The 23,140-nt window shown below is 38.0% G+C and overlaps 1 protein-coding gene across 1 annotated transcript in view; it reads left to right on the plus strand.

Annotated features, from left to right (window-relative positions):
* LOC140232912 (uncharacterized) overlaps positions 1 to 23,140 on the plus strand; it is a 55,421-nt gene that overhangs the window by 980 nt on the left and 31,301 nt on the right. The window lies entirely within an intron of this gene.

Below are 23,140 nucleotides of genomic sequence, written 5' to 3' on the forward strand. Positions count from 1 at the left end.
ATTTTTTTTTCAAGTTAACACCATCTTTGCATAATCTCAAGATATCCTTCCTCTCTGGCTCTGCCTCCTTTATTACTCCTGAATACAAGATTCTTGGCATATTCTTGCAGATGAAAGTGTGTGAGTGTGTGTGAGTGTGTGTGTGTGTGTGTGTGTGTGTGCGTTGCGAGGGAAGTGCAGTACCGAGGGCCCTTTTACATACAGGTACGTAAGAATAGATGCAAGTAAAAAATAAAAAAACAAAGAATCTGAAGGGATTAGAACATGAAAAATGTGACATGAGGAAATTTTACTTTGATTCTTTTCTGACAGCTGGCCAACTCACATGGATATATTCACGCACGAATCCACCAGACCATTTTTTTTTTTTTTCAGGCAAAGTGTCTTTCAGACAATGCATTATTTTGCTTTATTGGTTGGAAGGACCATTCATTTGTTCCAAGTAGTATTTTGTAACTCCTGAACATTTATGTTGTCACATACAATGTATGCATACATGCATGCATACATTGTACACTGTACATGTACGTGTACACAATATGTAGACTGACCCCCTTCACCCCATCTCCTTGTAGGTCTACTACACATGTACAACAAGACACATTTCTCAAGTGTACGAGGTTGCTGGTACCATGCTTTACACCATTTCCTCATTTAGAGGGTAGTCAATGTGTAGGCCTACAAACATGTAGTAAATACTGTATTGCAGCTTACACACAGTATTTTGTCGTCTGGCTATCATGTCTACATTGTATCTGCTCATATCTCGTGATTCAAATGGAACCCATTTCCATACTACATTTAGGGTACCTAGATTGCCACAAACATTTCCTCTCTGCTGGCCCTCCAAAAATGATCTGAAAAAGAATCTTAGAGACAGAATAGGCAAGTACATATACTGTACTTGTACCAAAACTTGATGTTCCCTTGCTGCCCCCGGCCACAATCCTGTGATTTATTCACATGCGGTTTATGAAATGTATCTATTATATTAATGGCTTTCTGCTTTTTATTTCCCCACTATGCTTTGCATTGCCTGTCATATCTGGCCCAAGAGCAATATCTCATTTGCATTCATGTTACAAATGTACATTGTAGGCATAAGACTACTTTACCTGTACCAATATGACTCTGCTCATCCCAAGGTCACTAGATTGATCCGTGCTAGCAAGGCACCCAGGACATTTAAGCCACATTGTATAGAGTGTATTATACACAACCTGCACTTTGATCATTCTGTGTGCAAAATGAGTACCTTGCCAACCTGGGACAAGAGATAAGGACCGACTGTCCTTTGTACACTACACTTTAGTTTCAAAATGCAAAGGCATGAGTGACCTTCCTGTGCAGTGTACTGTACAGGTTTTGGTTTATGAAAGTCTTGCTTCTGCCACAAAGTTCACAGTGTCGTACACACACACTTCCGGAAAAACAAATAGATCTTACGAAATCTTAAAGTTGACTGATAGTCTGTTGATTCTGAACGAATAGTGTACGCTCAGTACTTGTACATATCATACAAGTTACTCACAACCCAGAACTGTCTTTAGAAGACCATTCACACAAAATCCTGATACATGTACAGGTGTATTTCATTTTGTTTATCCTCCCCCCCCCCACATATCCGTGCATACATACATATATATATACATGTACACACATTTAGTATTAACAAACGCAAACAGAAAAACTGACCAGAAATGAATAGTATTTATTAGGGGAAAATTGAGGAAAGAAAATGGGATTCCATCGGGATTGGAACCCGAGACCTCGGGATTGATAGCCCGGTGCTCTACCGACTGAGCTATAGAACACACTCTATTCATCCAGATCAGTGCACCTCATCTGTTGTTTACCCTTGGTCATGTTCAATCTTTTATTGTTTGTGTACATTTGTACATTGTTATGTCCAGCAAAATGGGAACGATAGAGTGCACCTACAGCGTTCAATTGTATAAATTGCATCAAGCTGCTGACATTCTGCGTACCGTAACCCATGACAAAACATCCGCAACAACTTCTTTACTGTTACTGCATTGTTTGCATATGGTCGGAACTGTGAACTTCAGTTACAGTGTTGTGCATGGCTCCAATCATGGGTACCCAAAGTGTAACATATGGGGTAAAAAATGAAGTTCTTGGAATGAAACTGATTCTCTCCTTACAATCTTCCTTACACCCTGTATTACTCGCACACCAATTTTAAGAGCTGTTCCATGGGCAGTGCACATGAAATCAAACATCGAAACATTGAGTGTCTTTGTTCATAACTCCATGTCCATTTCCTTCTTCTTCTTTTTTTTAAATTAATTTATGGAAGCAGTTTCAGAAAAACTTCAGTGATATATTAGTTGATAATTGCTATGACTATCATCATATACCAGAAATTCAGGGATTTGCATCTTTACCAAAGCATAGTGATTGAATCCATTAAATGGACAATAGCTATGAACATAAGATTTTGTGACCTGTGCTGAAGAAATTTAGCAAACATCCCTGAATTGATATCATATCCCCATTAACAACATTTCAATAAACAAAGGCAATGGAGTGGACCAACATATAACATAACTAAAGTTGTAATCATTCTTATTCTTTTTCACTGTAAGAATTTGCTGTTGTCAAAAAAGATTATGTTCATAACTGTAGGACACTACTGGTGGTTATTTTAAAGAAACAGATTACTCTTATGCATCAAAACTTACAAGAAACTAGTTAAGACTAAAGAAATAATGACTTAAAATAAAATTAATTTTGCAAGATTAATTTTAAGATAAATGTTTTAATTTTATGAAGTTGTCATTATGTTCATAACTGTTGGACGTGGTGTCCAGGTTATGAACATAAGGAAGAGATGAAAGGAAGTACAACAATATGTAGTATACAACACATAAAATCATTAGTAGTTTGTGTTTTTATACTGAAAAAGACAGAATAGTTCAGAATTGTTAAGAAATAGCTACATAACTTTGACATTGATATTAAATAAAAACTGAATCTTACATTCATAACTCTTTTGTTCATAACCATGTCCACCTTCGTAATTGATGAAAAATTTAAAAAAAGATGTAAAATGCTTATGTGAAGTAATATTTTCTTATATTTTTATGAAAGCCATCCCTGGTGATACAAAAGTTTAGAAAATGATTTTCCATTACTTCAAAATAGGGCCGTATTATGTACACGAACTGTGGACACTAAAAATTCAAGTGATGTTGCAAATGATAGTATATTTTTGATATCAGAGTAATGGGGAATAAAAACCTTTTCAATTGTTGGACTGTTACTCTGATCTCTTTTGAATGCTATATTACAAAACAGCTATTGCAATATCAACTGCAATTGTGTGATTTATTTATGTATGTATGGTGGACACCAAAAGTTACAACATGTATGAACAAAACCCTAAATATTAATACATCCATATATTCTTATTTGAAGAGCACATGGCATGCTCTCAGTATAAAAATTTGTGTACTATACTACTTCATACATTTCGTTCATCAAATGTCCAACAAAAGCACAATCCTTCCTTTTAATGATGGGCATGAAATTGTGCTGTTTTTAATGTTATGTTTAAAAAGCCAAAAAAACTGCATTTTTTAATCTAAAAATGACTGTAAATACAAAGATATTATTCTAAATAATACGAAACTAGTCTTACAGCTTCCTTTGCTTTATTTTGTTAAATCTTTATCAGAAAATAGCACCTTGGTATGGTCAGCAAAATTCTATGGATGTTAAAAATATTGCAGGATGAAGGGTACCCATGATCAGAGCCATGCACTGTTGCTTTTATTTTGCCTGGAGAATATGAGTGTACATTGTACAATAATTATGTAGCTCTTATACTAATGTACAGAATACATTATATAGATGATGACTGGCGGGGGAGGGAACATACCGAATGTTCCACCCGAAGGGTTTGAAATGCTACAGCTGTACATGTATTGAGGGAGGTTATAAGTCCCGAGACGAAGTCAAAGGACTTACAGCCTCCTGAAATAGCATTTCAAACCCTGAGGGTGGAACGTTTGGTACATGTTCCCGACAACAAAAGTCATCATCTGTTATATTATATGGGTTTAGTCAAATACGTCAAATACTACGTTATACGTCAACGTCAACAACTGAACCACCATCATACCAGCACAACGCACTCGATCCTTCGCTCGCGCAGAGCCAAATTCACTGTGCACGCGCGTTCCTAGGCCTTCTGTCATTTGTTACGTGAAAATGTTTTCCCATGGGAGAACATTGCAAGAATGTTCGCCCATGGGCAAACATAACGAATGTACCTCCATCACATGACTGTGTTTAGCCAATCACTAACCAGTATTTGACTAACCCATGTAATATTGTACAATGTACAAGTGTACAACGTAGGGTCCCATATTTTATGTACAAGGTCTCAGGAGACTTGCGCCCTCCATTTACCGGGTACATTGATACAATGCACAAGAAAGGTGGATTATTCAACCTTTGTATAATTTGACCACGCTGATCACTTTTCCCAAATGCACCTGTTTGTGGTTTATGCAAAGCTTGGATCTGTGTTAACACTGTACATGTTGTAGGTGCCCACAGTGATACAGTGTATTATTTGCTACAGTATGTATTTAGTGATACACAACTTGTAGTTGATATGCAGTGCTCATTTATGTATTCGTCATACCTGGCACAGTATGCCATATTTGATGACAAAAATTTTCATGCAGAACATCAAAATATATTGTAGGGAACTTAAAGACAAATGTTACAAAATGACTGGATTGTTGAAATGAAAGTCTCCTGTGGACTTCTTTAACTTTCTGGTATTTGTTCTTTTAAATATAATTTACATGTACAATGTACATTTGTATATTGCACTTGGCAATGTATTGTAGTTGAGTGGTAAACTTGTATCAAAGTGCTATATTTATGACTCAACTCTAGGCAGAGATGATACCTCCAGACACCACTAACTGAACTGCACCTCTCTCGCTAGCTCTTCTTTTGTGCTTGTGACAAGTGTTTGTTTGTCTGTCTTTGAGCAAGATGTGTGTATTGTGGTTTGCATTTCAGTCGTAGTGTCAATTCAGTGACCTGTTCCAAAAAGTTGTGTAAGTGGAAAATGCACAGACAGCACGGTGAAATCACTCGGCATGAGTCAGGAGATTTTAAAGGGCAAATACAATTAATACAAGGTTTTTATGTGAGGGTCATTTCTTCTGTATCACTTGGTCAACAGTGATGCATTCAGTACATGTATATCACATGAGTGATCTTACTATACAGTATGTAGAGTTCAGACAAAAACATGTTGCAAGAACATAATTTTGCTCCTGCTTTTCTACAAATGTTGTATCATTTGAAAACAGTTGAAATCACCTCATTTAGTACACAAAGAGGAATGCAGCTGTACATTTTTACAAGTTTCACAATCTTGAAAAACTTGATACTAGGACTGTGTACACTGTGTACCCAGTGCTTTAAAGGGGCATAGTCCAGGTAGTGTAGAGGGCACTGTTGATGATACTGCCGATCACCGTTAGCATTGATACGAAGTCTTCTCTGCGCATTGCGCAGTCTGTAGTAATGCCAGGGTGCGTGCATATGAGCTTGTTATTATGACATCACAAAAGAAGTTTGCTAAAGCCGTCATCCCCCTCAGCCGAATCATGAGCCGAACTGTGATCCGACCACTGACTACAGTGACTGTGAATCGGACTTCTTCGGACTCAGGGAAGTGGGCCAAAGCGTAAGCGCTAAAGAGGAGTCGATAGCGTACAACTGTACAGGTCTCTATAGGAAACCTGCGCCGTGCGCCCGTGTACGCATTTGACTAAAACACCGGGACCATGCACCTTTAAGAGGCATATTTTCTTCCAAACAAATGAAGGTTCACTGAAGAAAGAAAGAATGGTTCTAAAAAAAAGATGTGTATTGCTTTAATGATGTTTTTTTTTTGTCTTAAATGATGTTTTTTGTTGTTTTTTGGTCTTGCTTCAAACAAGACCACGATCAACAAACATACATGTACAACTGTGCAATTTGTACATGTGGTAGTGTACAGTGCACTGTACACACACTGTTGTACATACATTGTAGTACATGTACAATGTGTACATGTATGTTCTACAGTGTACTTAAAGGCATAATTTACCATTTGCAGATGAAAGCATTAGTGCTATAAAATAGTTCTAAAATGTGAGTTAGGGATAGAAACAACCACTGTCAAAATTTGAATCCGTATAATCGATGTTAAGTGTTGTTAAATACACAAAATGTGAACAATAGTTGTAATAAAAATGTTTCCAGACTAAACCGTATACAGTTATGGTTTATTGAAAAAAACCCTGATATCTCCTTATATTTTAGGTTTTATTGCAAATATTTCATATGGTAGGATGTTTTATGATACAACAGACCTACACATATGCATCAAATGTGATATCTTAAACGTTTATGAAATCACTGCTCCCAAAGGTAAACTGGACCTTTAAGTAACAGTTCAAGCCTGTAATTGCAAACCATATAGTTGTACTTGTTTATGACCTTTGCATGTTCATGCAGAGCTTTTGAAAAACAGTTTACTCCCTGTTGAAATTAATTTTGATTTTGCAGACTGATATCAAGCAAACACAATATTAGAAGTTTCACCATAATCAAAAGAAAACATGATACAAATGTTATGGTGTTAGAGTTTTGTGTAGACAGTCATCATATTCACTATCTACTGGTAGGTAAAATAGACAAGCAATGATGTCATTGCTTTTAACTCTTCAATTTGTTTTTAATATTCTGTAAAATATTTCTGCAGGTGATTAATCAAGTATTTGTATAATCCCCCTTCCCCTCACAAATGTAGAACAATATAATGGATATCGTAACTTCTCAAATGCCATCATGTCTTACTTGTATTGAAGCAACATGGAAAACAGAAGCTCACTAATCAAACTTGAACATGCAACTCTTCATTCTGTAGGTGTACATTTATTACAAAAGCAAATGTGATTGTATGCCTTTCCAAGAAAAGTACTCCATGTGCCGCCTTGGCATGATCATTTACAATGATGGGATGTCCCCACATCACACCCACATACTGTACAGTTGTACCATGTTAACTGTATCTACATGTACAAATGTACAACTTGTACATATCTACATGTACTGTTCTGTGCAGGTTTGCGCTCATGCATCAGATTATTGATAGATAAAAAGAGCCCCCCTTTCCAGGTGAATGCTTTTTGAAGTGGTATCAGTGAGTTTGTTTTTCTATCTCATATACAATATTGTGAGGATGATAATTCACAAGTTCTAATGGGTGGAAAAGATACCAAATTTTGGTAGAAAACTACAGTGTGCACACATGTTCAGCTATACCTCTTTCGTGTTGCACTGTATGGAGAACAGAATAAATTTATGTGCATGCTGAGGGGTCTGGGTAATTTATGACTTTGATAATTAAAAAGCAAAGGTCTGCAAGCCAGACTGCTGCCTTGTGTGCGTGTTCTAAACAGATTATTATAATTGATAGACATTGAACACTTGATTGTTCATACATGTACATGTACATTGTAACTAACACATCAATTATATACATAATATATGCGCAAAAGAACCTTTGAAATACAATCAGAGCAAAAGGGGCGTGCTAATGACCCACCAATTCAACTACAGCTGGGTGTACATGTAACATTACAGCCCTGGGTAAAAAACGAAAGGGTGAGCTGACACAGTGTCCTTATAAACTGGCTATTTACTTCTGACCTCCTATACGATATATATACATTCGCTGTCAGTGATGTCCACTAAAATGGTTAGAGATCAAGACATTACTGTGCTCTGTTTGATGAGCAGGACACTGATATACAGCAATAGAATTGGACTTGGAATCTATATTGTAGACAGTCAATATTATACACAATGTAATTGCCAAACTAGGGAACAATAGAGGCCTCTCTTCCTCCTCCCCCTCCCCTCTTCCCCCCCCCCCCCCATATCCCACAAGATCCACACTCTTTGCTCCAATCCATTAATGCTGATTGATTGTGCTGAAATAGCTGATGAAAGTCACGCTATTAGAGGTTAGACAGCGACGTCATTGCATAGCCAAGCAACGATGATGCAGAGGGAGCTGACGCACGGCTGTGACTCGTGGGTCAGATTGCAAAGGCATCGAGAGTATTCCTCGAAGTGTGCTACGACTTAACTCCTGTCTTTCTCCTTATTCGTTTTCTTGGTACACTGCAGGTTCGGGGAGATGCACACTGTGTCACTCTATTCATTCTAAATTGATATTCTTGAAAGATGTGTACATGTACAATGCATGTGTAGTCTGTGTTTAACTCCAGCGAGTGTAGTGCCCGTCAAATTTTATGTTCATGTACAACGTGTACAGTGTATTATACAGATGTACCTCATTGAAAAGATTCTTGTGTAAATCTGTTGGCATTCTATACTTTGGGACTGGAATAATACATTCAACCATATTTTGCAAAGGAAAATCTTTTCTGCTGCACATAAATTTTATGAATCACATTGTTCAAAAGGCACACTCAAGGGGTATAAAAAATTGTAAATTTTCAGAATTGAAATGAGAATTTTGCCCAAAAGACAGTATCTATACATGATGTTCTTCTATTTGTTTATCTTTTTTTTTTGTATTCTAGCTTGTTTGTGACAAATCTGTTTTTATCGTAAAATGAACACCATCTCTCTCGTAACTGCACTTTTGAAAGCATACAGTACTTGCACCGTATGTGTGGCCTTGAAGGGTCATACGACTTCCTTAAAAATAAAGAGTACAATCATGCATGATTGCCCCTGTGTATTCCATGGATGTGTGTAGGTACACTGCCTTACTGTACAAGTCACATGGCGTCACATGATACTCATATGACCTCTTCTAGTCATGATATGATCATTACACAACTGTTCAATCCATTTGCGCGCCACTCTGGGCTTCAATTCCAGGCAAAGTACAGTTTGATATCTATAGGTAATTGGCCCTCGGGGGCTTCAGTGCCATTGTGACCATGGCATCTAAAGATGAATTCTTCAAAAAATGCAATACATCTTTCATCAAGTATGACAATGGATGAGCGTCGATAGTTCCTGCTTGTTCTATTAAAAATCACAACATGCATGTTTTTCTTCTTTGTACACAGTAGTACAGCATGATTGCTTCAAATGCCAACATGTTCTCTTCTTCTTGCAAGAACCATTATCTTCATGACTTTGTTGAAAATACATAGTTCGTGCTTTGGACCCAGATGTACACATAATTCCATTTTTAATACTGCCACCTGAAAAAGAATTCCAGGCCATTGTGTTTTTATGGGTTGTCTGTCCATTTGGAAAGAAAATCAAAACGTTTGACAGTGGATTTTCTTTGTATGTAGTATGTGGGTCAAGTATGTTTAATACAATAAATGAAGTAGAGACACATTAAATGGATTGTTGGCAAAAATCCTTTAAGATCAAAGGACAGAGGTCACTACAATAAATTTGTGGGAATGGTTTTCAGCCAAAACAGCATGGTCATGTACAGTTACACGTACATTGTAATACAGTAGGAATGAAAGGAATCAATAATTCCTAGTGGCTTGGATGAAGGCTACATTATTGTATTACAGCAGCAGCATTGACTTCTCTCCAGACTATTATCGGCCGCAGATGTTAAGACAATGTGCTGCAAATTGCCTGCTGCTAACCTGATTGAAATCGTGCAGGCCTCTGTCTGCCAGTGTCGTGATGCTCAGCCTTCCTCTGGTACCCACTCTGCTGTAATATTGTGGTGCATGCACCATGTACAATGTACTACTAATGCAGAGTGCTGTGTGGTAGAGTCATTGAAGCTGGACTTACTGATTACCATTATAGGATATGGAAACTCTCATTTGTTGTTTGAAAGCTCATGGCAATAGACTCTATGTTTGTTTGTTTGTTTTTTAAATTGAACATAACAGTCATCGTATCAAGTTGTGCCTCTACACTGTACACTGTATATTAGTGTCAGACCAGAGAGAAACATTTTCACATTGGTGTTTTGAAAAAGAGATGGGAAAATTATTAGAAAGTAATGTGCAGATGTTTGTAAATGTATTGAGGATGGTTCCTGAATATATACTCGGGCAGGTGTCTGTGGGAAATGTGTACAGTGTATTGTATCAAAATCAGCTCGTCCTCAACAGGTTTAAACAAATGATAATCCAGTGGAAATTGATATCCTTGTGAAATGTGTAAAGAAAACCTGACCAGTCAAGAAGTGTGACTTGGTACAATGTACATATTGTACAATGTACAGTAATCTTTTATCCTTCGGAAAAGGATACGTGTAACATTGTAGCATTGAGGTCAATGTGCAAATTTTGGTATTATAACCATTGATTCTGGTATTTACATGTATAAAGCAATATATTAGTCTAAACATGATACTACAAAATTGTAAAATGTGCCAAAATGAGGCATTTCACCTGATATTAAAAGTAAATCTTACCATCTTTAGAGGTCAAATGTCGTCTAATATCAACATATTTTCACATGTTACAGGCCTATCCTTTACAGTGATTTGAAGCAAACTTGGCAAATTGCTAATTTTTATTTATTGTTTCTGATGCCATTATACGTATGTATTTGTGATGTAGGCCCTATTTATTTTTTCTGTATTTCGTAGGCTGTCTCTGTGGGGTACTTCATCCTTTTAGACATCCCTCTTGCAAGACAGATTTACAACCTCATTTCTGCTGTTCAGACATCGCAATGTCACATTTTCTTAAAAGGGCACCAGGAGGAGCTCTGTCCTCACTATACCAAGAATCACAGCACTCTCATCTACTGTTTTCTTGCAAAAGCTATTTAATCAGAGAATTTTCCCAAGTACAGTTTCACTCTATCAGTTTGCAGATGGGAGACATGTTGTTGTACCCAGTGTGGAACAGCAATCTGTGCATTCTTCATGCAAGTGCAACATCACAGAAGGAAAACCAATTACTATATGATACAATGTATAAAGCTAAACATCAGATACTACCGGAACTGAGCATTATCTTGGTGAATTTCAGGGACCAGGGTCTGTATGAATGTACAGTCAACCTGGCCTAAAGTCAAATCTGTTTGGACTGAAGAAATAGCTTTGACTTAGAAAAAATTCAACCCGTGAGGGATTAAAATCAGTGGAATATAAAGAGAAGAGGACTTGGAAAGACCTTAGACTTAGGTGATTATTTCACTTAGGCGAGGTTGACTTGATACCATTAAGCAAGGTTGACAGTAATAGTAACATTACTGTAGGTCCTGAAATTTGGGATGGTTCAGCAGGAAGTGAGGATGCTGTGGTAGTTTTGCAGGGCAGGGAATGACTGGGTGGATGTCAACGTCTACTTTGTTATCATTATCATGGTAATAAAGATGACAGTTATAATTGTATGTAGCTGTATCAGTGTCCAGTGTGACTTGATAGTGACAATGTTGGTGCAGATAACACTAACATTTCTGGTGATGATGTTCAAATGGGTATGTTTGTACGTGCTTATTTATAGCCTGTACCAAAATGTACATACGTGTACACTATGTACAATGTACATGGACATAACATTCCACAAGAGTAGGGTATGGAATGGCAGACGTGTCTATGGGAACTGTCCCTTGGATGACTATAATATGCTGACCTTTGGCAGGAAGTCAAGTGCATGCCTTGGGGTATCATTGAAATTCACTGTGACATGAAGCAGGGAAGTCTGCCCTGTATTCAGTGCTGGTCTCGCTGGGGGAACCCCCCTTTTCTCTCTGCACTTCCTCTTCGATCTCCCCGCTCCCACCGCTCCCACTCGTCTCTGTCTCTCAACTCTTCCTGCCCCATCCTCTCCATCCTTCTGTTTCTGTAGACACCCTTCATGTTCCTCCACCCTTCATGTTTTTTCCCCCTCCTTCTCCCTGCCTCGTCTTTCTCCCCTGCATCCCTGTGTGGAGGGCTTGTTTTTGGAAAAGTTGGCTTCCTCTTGACCTGCTTCTGGTCTCGTTTGTTTTGAAGAAGCATTTCTCTGTTGGAAAAACAATGTGTTTGCTGATCTTTGTAGTACGAATAAGGATAGGTCAAACTAGACTTAATGTTTAATGTATGAAAAGAGTGTCCCCAGTGGTCCGAGTAAACTTACCATGAAAAATTTGGTCTCTGGCACCATTTTCTAGTCGAACTGATACCATTCTCTGCTTGCATGTGTATATGGGTAGCTTTTAGGCAGTTGTGAAATTATGCACTATAGAAATAAGGGAAGTCCGTGTACAGTGTACATTGTACCTTTCTTTCTTTCTTTTTCTTTCTGTTTTTTTTTTTTTTTTTTTTTTTTTTTTAATGCTGGAATGCTGGCAGTGTTCTGAAATTGAAAACCTTCAGTTCAGCTTTTTATGAGATGTGAGCATCTTCTGATGAGTTTACACTGGATTTGCATCGATGGTGGAAGAACCTGTCCAAGTGTACTGTACAGTGTACATGTACAGGACCTCACCTTGTACTGCAAAGTCTGACTCTGCACAATGCTTGGTTAATATCACGTGAACATGTACTTCAAACCTAGAACCAATGTACTCAGCACAGGGGGAGGCATGTTAAAAGGACCCAAATCACATGAAAGATTCTTCTCTGCCAGAAACCCGTATGTACAATGTACGTTTTTACATGTGCAAATGTAGCCCTATCTGGAGGCAAGGAGTGAATTGACACAACCAGGCTCAGAGAGCAAACAGTCAGCGAGGTCACAGGTTCTTCGTGTTTGCCTAACAGACAATGAGTTCATGAGGTAATGGTGATTGACCCAAACTTCTTGTACATATAGTAGGACTACATTGGACTGTACCTCCCTGCTTTAAAAGCACAATAGGAAAACATTACAAAAATGGCAACGAGTGTCCAGTATTTTATTGCCAAATACATTTTTAGTGGCTTGCCTGGTATTGCATGATTTTTGCTCTTCTCTTTCAATGGCCATCAACAGTGATACAATTTATTGTCTGAAATAAATCTAAATGTTTAGGCCTACAGTATAAGCTTACAGATGCAGTGGTATAATGAATTTAGTGCCATTTGGTGCCACCCTTTGCACACACTGCTCAGTTTCGAAAGCAATTATTCATGCTGTTTGCCAGACCCCTCTGCCACTTGAGTTGAGCTTGTTTCAGGGTTTGGTTTTAGTAGCTCCTTGGTCACATCCAGATGATGCTATGGAGCTACAATTGTACTTGAAGCTCCATGATGATACTGTATGATGTGTGTGTGTTTACCATGTCATGCCTGCTACCTGTGCTGTCTACAATAAAGCATAGTGTACTGTAGCAGGGTTCTCGCCAGGAATTTCTTCACGCTTGTCGGCATTTATGCGCGCTTTTCTGGGGGTGGGTACGGGGTTCCCCCTCCCGCGCGAAGCGCGAAAGCCTTCGCTAATGCTCAATACAACACAGATAAATCGCCGCTAAGATGCCACTAAATGCGACATTTTCACGGAGATGTAATGAATGTTGTGAGGGGCATATTCTCACAGAAACAATGCAGAAATTCCATACCTTTTGTTGGCGGCAGTTCCTAAATAATAAATGAAAGAGAAGTAGGTGCCGATGGTGAAGGTTCTGATTTCTTTCACTGTTGCAATAATTAGCCGTCTCTGCATCGCAACAACGCGCGCCGTGTTGCTTTCTCGCCGTCTGCTCGACCACGTGGGTAGGCTTACTGCATGCAGATGCGCGAGAAGCGATCGAGAACTTTCGGGACATCGTTGCATTTTCCTTTCTGGGTATACTGCGGTAGTTTGGCCGTGACATCAAAGAGATATCATACAAAAATGTAATGATGGTCATTATTCCGAAGGTTTGTTGAATCATAAAATGAAACGATTCATTACTGAGTACTTCAACAGTTTGTAATCGAAAACAACAACACCAAAGGCCGGTACTACAGATGAATTTTCAAAATAAAACTGATTTCGTTCGAAGATTAACAAGCATTTTTTCTTTACTATTTTCCGATCAACGAACCTTCAGAAAGGAATCTATCATCTATCATTGTTACTGTTTCGGAATAACAAACCTTCAGAATAAGAAAACACCGTTTTGGGGCCGTTGTATTCCGAAATAATACTGGCAGAACATTCGAAATAACAAAATTGATTTCGTTTGGATATAAACGAATATTTTCTCCTTTATCATTTTTCTATTAACGATCATTCAAAATGTAGAGTATTATTTTGGCATTATTCTTTCGGAGTAACGAACCCTCAGGGTAAGAAAACTGTAACCGTTTTCATTTCTTCTTTATCGTTTTCCGATTAACGATCGTTCAGAATAAAGAATCTTAAGTATTCATTTTTATCGTTATTCTTTCGCAGTAACGAACCTTCAGAGTAAAAGAAAACTGTAACCGTTTTGGGGCCGTCGTTTTGTTCTGGAATTTCACTGACATAAACGTTCGAAATAACAAAACTGATTTCGTTGTGAAATGAACGGACATTTTTTTTTTTCTAACCATTTTTGGATTAACGAACCTTCAGAATAAGGAATCTAGCATTATTTTATCATTAATCTGTCGGAGTATATAACGAACCCTCAGAGTAAGAAAACTGCAACTGTTTTTGGGCAGTAATTGTTTTATTCCAAATTTCACTGGCAAAACGTTCGAAATGACGCACTGATTTCGTTTTGAAATTTACGGACATCTTTCTTTATTTTATTTTCGGTTAACGAACCTTCAGAATAAAGAATCTACTATTTATTATTTTATCATTACTATTTCTGTCGGAATAACAGACCCTTAGAGTACGAAAACACGCTTTTTTGTGCCGTCGTTTTATTCCGAAATTTCACTGACAGAAACGTTCGAAATAACAAAACTGATTTTGTTGTGAAATGAACGGACATTTTTTCTTAATCATTTTTTGATTAACGAACCTTCAGAATAAGGAATCTAGCATTATTTTATCATTAATCTGTCGGAGCAACGAACCCTCAGAGTAAGAAAACTGCAACTGTTTTTGGGCAGTCGTTTTATTCCAAAATTTCTGAACCTTCAGAATAAAGAATCTACTATTTATTATTTTATCATTACTATTTCTGTCAGAATAACAGACCCTTAGAGTACGAAAACACGCTTTTTTGTGCTGTCGTTTTATTCCGAAATTTCACTGACAGAAACGTTCGAAATAACAAAACTGATTTTGTTGTGAAATGAACGGACATTTTTTCTTAATCATTTTTTGATTAACGAACCTTCAGAATAAGGAATCTAGCATTATTTTATCATTAATCTGTCGGAGCAACGAACCCTCAGAGTAAGAAAACTGCAACTGTTTTTGGGCAGTCGTTTTATTCCAAAATTTCACTGGCAAAACGTTCGAAATGACGCACTGATTTCGTTTTGAAATTTACGGACATATTTCTTTATTTGATTTTCGGTTAACGAACCTTCAGAATAAAGAATCTACAATTTATTATTTTATCATTACTATTTCTGTCGGAATAACAGACCCTTAGAGAACGAAAACACGCTGTTTGTGCCGTCGTTTTATTCCGAAATTTCACTGGCAGAACGATCGAAATAACAAAACTGATTTCGTTGTGAAATGAACGGACATTTTTTCTTAATCATTTTTGGATTAACGAACCTTCAGAATAAAAAAATCTAGCATCATTTTATCATTAATCTGTCGGAGTAACGAAAAAAAAAAAGAACCTTGGTGGTGATAATTGATGCTGGTGTAGAGAAAAACAAAGACAGCTCGCTCAAAAGATGCTTCCTTCTTTCAGTTTATTTTCTCCCCAGTCATTCCTATCGTTCTCCCATGAACCCCTGCCATGCACGGACGATGAACAAAACAAAATGTTACCGACGCTGCAATGAAAAAATAAAACAAAGAAAGAAACATGTGCTCGAAGCAAATTATCTACACTTTTCAAGTTTAACAAATTGTTGTTCGTAATGAAGAATGAAAAAAAAAAAAAACACGACCACAAGCAGTGGGGAAACTTGATATCACGGCTTGTGGAAATTTCCACGAAATTTCCACGAAAGCCAGGTGTCAGATAGAGGAATGCCGCGTGTACTGCCACCTTGCTTCAGTGGTCGTAAACAGCGTGTACATAGCATGTAAACCAACTGGGAACATTGATGAATGATCATCATTTATTTTCTGCCCATGAAGGCCCCCTAACCCACCTTTTAACAAACCAAGCCAGAAGCACGTGGAGCATTACGTACGTTGAACTTGAAAGACCATCATGACAGAATTACTATAAATTTCGGCCCAGAAAAGGAAAATGGAATATTCACGAATGACGTACAAATCCATGGAAATTGAAAAGAATAAAATGGATTCATGGCTTTTTAGTTAAAAAACAAAAACAAAAACGAAAAACCACTGAAACTACCAAAACCAAAATAACAATTTGCATTTGCTTACTCCATCATACGTTCTTTTTTCTTTTTTCTTTTTTTTAACGAAAGATCTAGTTGATTTTCTCTCTGCGGCAATGCTTTGAACGCATCTAATTTTGCGTCATTGCCGATGGCCAGCTTCCTAAAGAATTGATACGAATCCTTTCAAATATACGAAACAAAGTCTAAAAATCCTGGATCCTGGCGGTGAATTCCGGTGGTATTATAAATCCTGCTCACTATCAAAATTTAATCATCTGTTCCTTGCGCCATTTTACCAACCAACTGTTCCTGAAAATTTCATCCTAATCTGTTCCCAAATTTTGACTTATTTTGCGAATAGAGAGACAGACAGGCAGACAAACTAACAAACAAACCAAAGCAGCCAAAAAAAAGAAGAGAAAAATACAACCTTTGGCGGAGGGGGGCATGCATTTCATATCGTTTGTTTTTGCGTAACCCGACAACAAGCGTGACAACAAGCGAGCACGTGTCAGAACACTGCCTTGTTCCTCAGCCTCCTTCGGCCTCCGACCCTCTCTTTCCGTCCTCTCTCTCCCTCTCACAATATACTGTACTGTTGTATGGTAGCCCTACTACATACATTGACCACCCTTATTGAAACCGACCGCGTATAATTCGCGCACTGAACACTTAGTACGCACTTCTCTGCGCGCAAAGCACATAAAAATGGATTGGCTTTGAATGTAGATTAGGATGGCGTGGGAAAACGCGATAATTCACTGTTCATTAATGGTTTTAATCAAGGACAAAATTTCGAATGAATATTTTCACCGAATCGTAATGACAGCACAATGTAATGTCTATGGAAGTTTCTAAAAGGCTTCTAAAAAGCTTCGTACAACACGGTGTTCAATACAACTCGGTTTACGTGCATTGTCAATGCAAAATCAGCGGTCGATCCTAAAAACGCGATTTACCGCGGGGAGCTGAAACGAGGCCACGCAAGTTCGTCGGCGATATTTTTGCACTGAAACTTCGAATCGAAAAGGGAACAACGGCATTTGATAGAGCTGGATTTTCTCAATCACGTAGGTCAAGTTTTTTATGTGAATTTCAGTGTTAAGTATTCTTATCAAGCAAATAAACATTAGGCGGTCGATTAGTAGTAGGTCCAACCCTATATGCAGGCGACTGTCTGGCCGGCTGGGTGCAACTAGGAAGGTGAACCTCCTTTGTGCATGTGTGTGCGGATCCCAAATCAGAGCGCATGTAAGTGAGCAAGTGTGTGATGTGGTGTGTATCAGCTAGCACAGACTGCACGTCGCTCTGTTGAGCCACGTTGTTGTGATCGGTGCGGTGATTGCGTGGATAACTTTTTGCGCTTGTATTTGTAAACTGCTGCTCCTTTCAACATCTAGATTCTTTTCTAGCCAGATAGTAAAGACTGAAAAAGGCGAGAAATTGGTCTGAACTTAGCTCGTCAAGCAAGTCACCCTTGTCGGCAAGTTCACGCGTGGTGTTACCCTTGTCGGCAAGTTTTACCCTTGTCGGCAATTGTTTCTTCAAACCGCACGCTTGTCGGCACCGACAAGGGTGATATACGCTGGCGAGATCCCTGCTGTATTCCATACATGTTGTACAATATACCTTGATATTATATCATGCTACGTAAAAAATAATAATAGCTGGTTTTTATATAGCACATTTCACACTTGTTAAGTATCTCAATACGCTTTACAGACTATTATTACCTCGGTCACTGGATACATTATTTCCGACCAGCACTAACAGCACTAACCACCACTAACAGAAAATACTCATGACACTGTATGTGAGTATACAGTATTACCCCATTTAGAGTCCCCTGTCTAGGAGGACCTCAGGAGGACTTCCGGAGGACATGCCAGATGAAAAAGAAATTTTTTTTTTTTTCATACTAACTCGGTGGGGGGTATGCGAGACCCCTGTTTAGAGTCCCCCAGTCGTCTTGGGCAGGCGTTTCTCCTCAAGAGAGGTGGCAGTTTCTCATGCACGCATACAGTGTATCATGCGCACTCTGCCACAGACAACTCAGGTCACCAAAAGTGTGCACCTTGTTCATGCCGCGACTGTTAAGAGTCTGCTCATCTAGCACGACCTTAATTGCAGACTTATGCCAGACTCACCCCAGACTTTGTGCTACGTGCTTTGTGCTGTTAAGAGTCCTAATCGGTCGGAGGTAAACATGGCATGACTCTGAGAGGTTGTGCCATATTTTGGGTATTTGTACACATGTAGGCATAGCCTCCTGTACCTCTGTCCCAGGGTCCATGCCCTGGAAACTTTACTTTTGGTTCTACAACAGATATTCTCTGGTGAATAATCTTACAGTTGCCACGACACCATTGAACACTGGATCACTGCTCATGAGCTGATCCCAAAAAAGAAGTGTTTTGGGCAAATTTTTTAGTGCAATTAGAATCAATTCAGTGCAGTGCAATTCAGTTAGAATGTTGCCCATCTTGTAGGAGGCTCTACGTGTGGATGTTTTAATGCAATTAGAATGTTGCGCATCTTGTAGGACGCTGCATAGTCATTTTAACTTTTTGCTGTGGCATGATAAAATGCCGAGTTGACCACCCAGATGTATGTATGTACATACGTTGCAGGGTACCTTATAACTTTCCCTATACAAAAGACAGTTTCTGCAATTTGTCAGACTATATGGGTCAATTACACACATACAAACACACATGCACAGGCACGCACACAGTTCATGCTATCAGGTACTGTAAAAGGCATAATTTGCAGTGGTTTTATTTCAACTAAGTTTGCGAGTCATTTGATATTATGACATTGACCACACATCAAAATATTGCCCCCCAACACACAACATGCAATGCACCAACCATGTACCCAAGTTCAATGTCACTATAAACTCTGCTAGTTGAAAAGGGATGATTCCAATTTCTCATTCCATCCTAGTTGCTCTTTAATCACAAATTGAACCACCAGCAAAATTTTCTCACGTGCCCTGAATTGCAAAACATTATGCTTACAAAATATTTGGCACAGTACTGTATGTGATATCAAGAGCAGTGCCAATTACAAAGGTGAAGTGCATGGCGACATGGGGGCAGCTGAGCTTGTATTTCCTTTCCAGTTGTACTTTAAAGGTGGATATATTTCGCACTAGTAATTTTTTTTTTTTTTTTTTTTTTTTTTTTTTGGTGCTCTGCTGAGTAAGATGAGCTTTATGTGTTTTTAATTTCGCGGTATCAGGATATTACATAGTTATATGCAGAGTATAGATTTGTATTTAAAGCAAAAATATTCATATGCTTTTTTTGTGCTTGTTTCTGGTCACATGAAATGCAAAAAAATTTCCACCCAGCTGGAAATTTCCACCCTTTGATACAGTACACAATTTTGAAACCTCATAATATTATTACTTTTTCTTGGTACATGTAAGCTTTCTTTCATTATTCAGTGACAAAAAAAAAGAACATTTTTTTTTCTCCAAAACTACCAAAATCTGAATTCAGATTCATCAGGATGGTAATGCAGTGAGAAATATTATTACAGGTGCTTTTCAAAGACCGTTGTGTATTTTGTGCATTGCCATCTGTTGATATTCTGCAAATGCCTAATTTGTTTTCCAGTCCTTCATGTCACTAATGAATCTAGTTCATCAAGTGAATGTTGCATCATAATGATGTGATTAGTATGACATAAAGTATTACAATAGCACATTTTTTTTTTTCTTCTGTCCACCATACTTTATAGACAGAAAATACAAATGACATCAGATCCTGTGATGGTTTGTGTTTAAGAGCTCAAAGAGAAAATCCACTCCAAATATAAATTAACTCCAAAAGAAAGAGAAAAAAAAATCCCTACTGTATAGAATGTCCCAAAAATGTAAAAAAATCAGATAAGAAATGAAGATTTTGCACTTTTGAAATTTCACATTTTTTTTTCTCAGAAAACATTTCTTGACCAGTCCAAATGAATATATATGAGCAAGTTGATGAAATCATGCCCTCACAATTGTTTTCATGTAACTATGAGCCCTATGTATGAAATTACAATTACAACTTAAAACAAACATGCTCACTTCTACCTCCAATGTTCCGTACCTTGAAATGGATTGACATGGAAAAAAGATGGAGTTTCAGAAAAGCAAACTATTGTTTGATATCATCAATGACAGCGCACCCTTTTACTTGTGTGACATAATCACATTGTCCACCCGCACTCATGGATTTAGAACACGAAGTTCGGAGAATTTGGGTGTTATCATTCCAAGAGTAATACAGAATGTGGTAAACGATCCCTTTCAGTTGACGGTGCTCTACTATGGAATAGCCTGCCACCCCAAGCGCGAAATGCCCAAAGTAAGAACGCTTTTTGTTCACAGTATTTGAAATGGTGTTCTGGGTAATAAGTTTATCTTTTTTTTTTTTTCGCTGGATGTTGATTTATCTTGCAGTGGAGGTTAGTAGAAGAAGCAGATTGTATGTTGTTTGATATTGTATGATGATTAATGTTGAGTATAATTGATTTTCGTTGTTAGAAATGAATGTTGAATTTTGAAGTACAGAATAGTATAATGTATAAGTGAATTAAGAGTTTAGTATAGATAATAGTTTTTGATTTGGTAAATTGATAGAAAAAGTTTAATTGTTGTATTTTTTTTTCAGGCACGTATATTTTGATATATATGATGTACATTGTACTTATATTTATTATAGAGGGTGCATCTTTCTTTATAAACTCATACAGTAAGTTGGATTTTTTTTTTTCCAACCCGGTTGCAAACCATTACATTTAGTCTCATTCTTTATTTTCCCATTGTCATGAACAGTTCTGTTCTGTTTGATGTATGACCTATTGAGTTATGTTATGTTGTGATTGTTACCTTGTGTTTACAGGGCCCCATGGAAAACAGTACTTGACTACTGACGGGGCTACCCTGTATAAATAAAACGAAATAATAATAATAATAATTACAAAAATTGTTATTTTTAGTTAATACAGGTAGGAGCACATTCCCATACCAGAATATATCAGAGGTAACATGTGTTCTTTTCTTTCTTTTTTTTTTTTGGGGGGGGGGGTGGGGGTGGGGGGTGGGGGGGGTGGGGTGGTTTTAAGGCAAGTTTTCAGTTTGTACAACACTTGTGTTGGTCTTTTATCATGATAACAAGGAATGCATGTTGGTGATGGCATGTGTAGCAACTGGTCCCATTCGCATACCACATCACTGTATTCATACAATGTCTCTGTAATGAATAAGATCCCTCCCCCCCCCCCTTTTATGAAAAATTGAATTTCTTGGGACAACTACATTGACACAATGTACTATTAGACGTGACGTATACAGTAAAATGCTAAATTGGTTTGTAATAGCGGTGGATATTTCAGAACCGCGAGACAAGTTCACTGTAACTCATATTGTCAGTGATTGCTGATTCCCCCATGAATATATATGATGCAGTATTGCAAAGCAGCATTATAGTAAGAAAAGGTTGTCATGCATTTTGGTGCCCTTTGTAACATGACTGGTAACTTTTCATTTGCAGTTCATGCGTGAAGGGAGTTGCCTTTCCTATAAAGCTTGTGTGCGCACAGGTTGTTGGACTGCACAGAGTCGCCTACACTGAAATCTCTGCTGGGTGTGGGAACAATAGCACCAAATCTGCAATTAGCGCCAGACAGACCCTGAAAAGGTTACCCAACCCTGGCCGGAGCCTCGCTTTGTTTGTCAATGTGGGTCTGGACAGAAAAACAAACACAAAACAAAAAATGTATATTCTGTTTGCATATTGCCCTGTTTTATGAAGACACTAAAAGGTGTTGGTACATATAGAATTGTACATGTATATCAATGAGGAAAAAAAGGTACAAATTTCTTGTGACATGCTGGGGGGGGGGGGGGGGGAAGAGGGGAAGACGTCCTTACGAGTTTCCAGATATTGGATGACAGAGGAAGGACATTTTTTTTTTCTTATAGTCATGTGATTAAGATATCCACTCAGAGGTGCCAGTAAGGTATACATCGTACTGCAATGTGTATGGGACTATTCAGTATTCTGAGCTGTCTGTATTCATCCTCCCTTCCAATCCATGCATTTGTTTCCTGCTCTCTTGCAATTAGTTGCATGTATTGGTGCCTCTACACTCCCACTTGTCGAATTTGTGATGTCAGATTATTGGCTATGTTAAAACTCATACTCACAATTCCCCCCCCCCAAAAAAAAAAAAAAAAAAAACACACACACCAAAACACATACACAACAAACAAATAAATACCTGAATGTACAGTGTACGCATAGCCAGAGCAGGGAGGTGGGCCAGAGGTAAGAGTTTATCCAGTGACAGCAATAAGGTATCAACATACAGCTGCACAGTATATTTTTGACACATCAATGGGCATGTACATGTATGATTGAGAAAAAGAGCACAAAACTTTCATAACTTGATACGACATTCCAGGGTTAAGCAAGCTGATTGGATGATCCGCAATTCACAGGATCATCCCGTATTTTAGACTTTTTTTTCTCCTTTGCCCCTTTGAATCTCCCAAGGACATTACCTTGGTAATTGTCCCTAAGTTCTCCATGTAAAGTTTTATACATTGATCTGTATTAATGTTGCCCCCATTGACATCACATTACTTATGCCAAATTCAACTCAAATGGAGTGGGTCCAGTTACAGGCATTGAGCCTATGGAATCAGAGAATGATGTGTAATTGTGCACCATGAGCAATGATTTACAAACAAAGAAATAT

This window comes from Diadema setosum, chromosome 9 (assembly GCF_964275005.1).
Source record: "Diadema setosum chromosome 9, eeDiaSeto1, whole genome shotgun sequence".
Classification (NCBI taxonomy): Eukaryota; Metazoa; Echinodermata; class Echinoidea; order Diadematoida; family Diadematidae; genus Diadema; species Diadema setosum.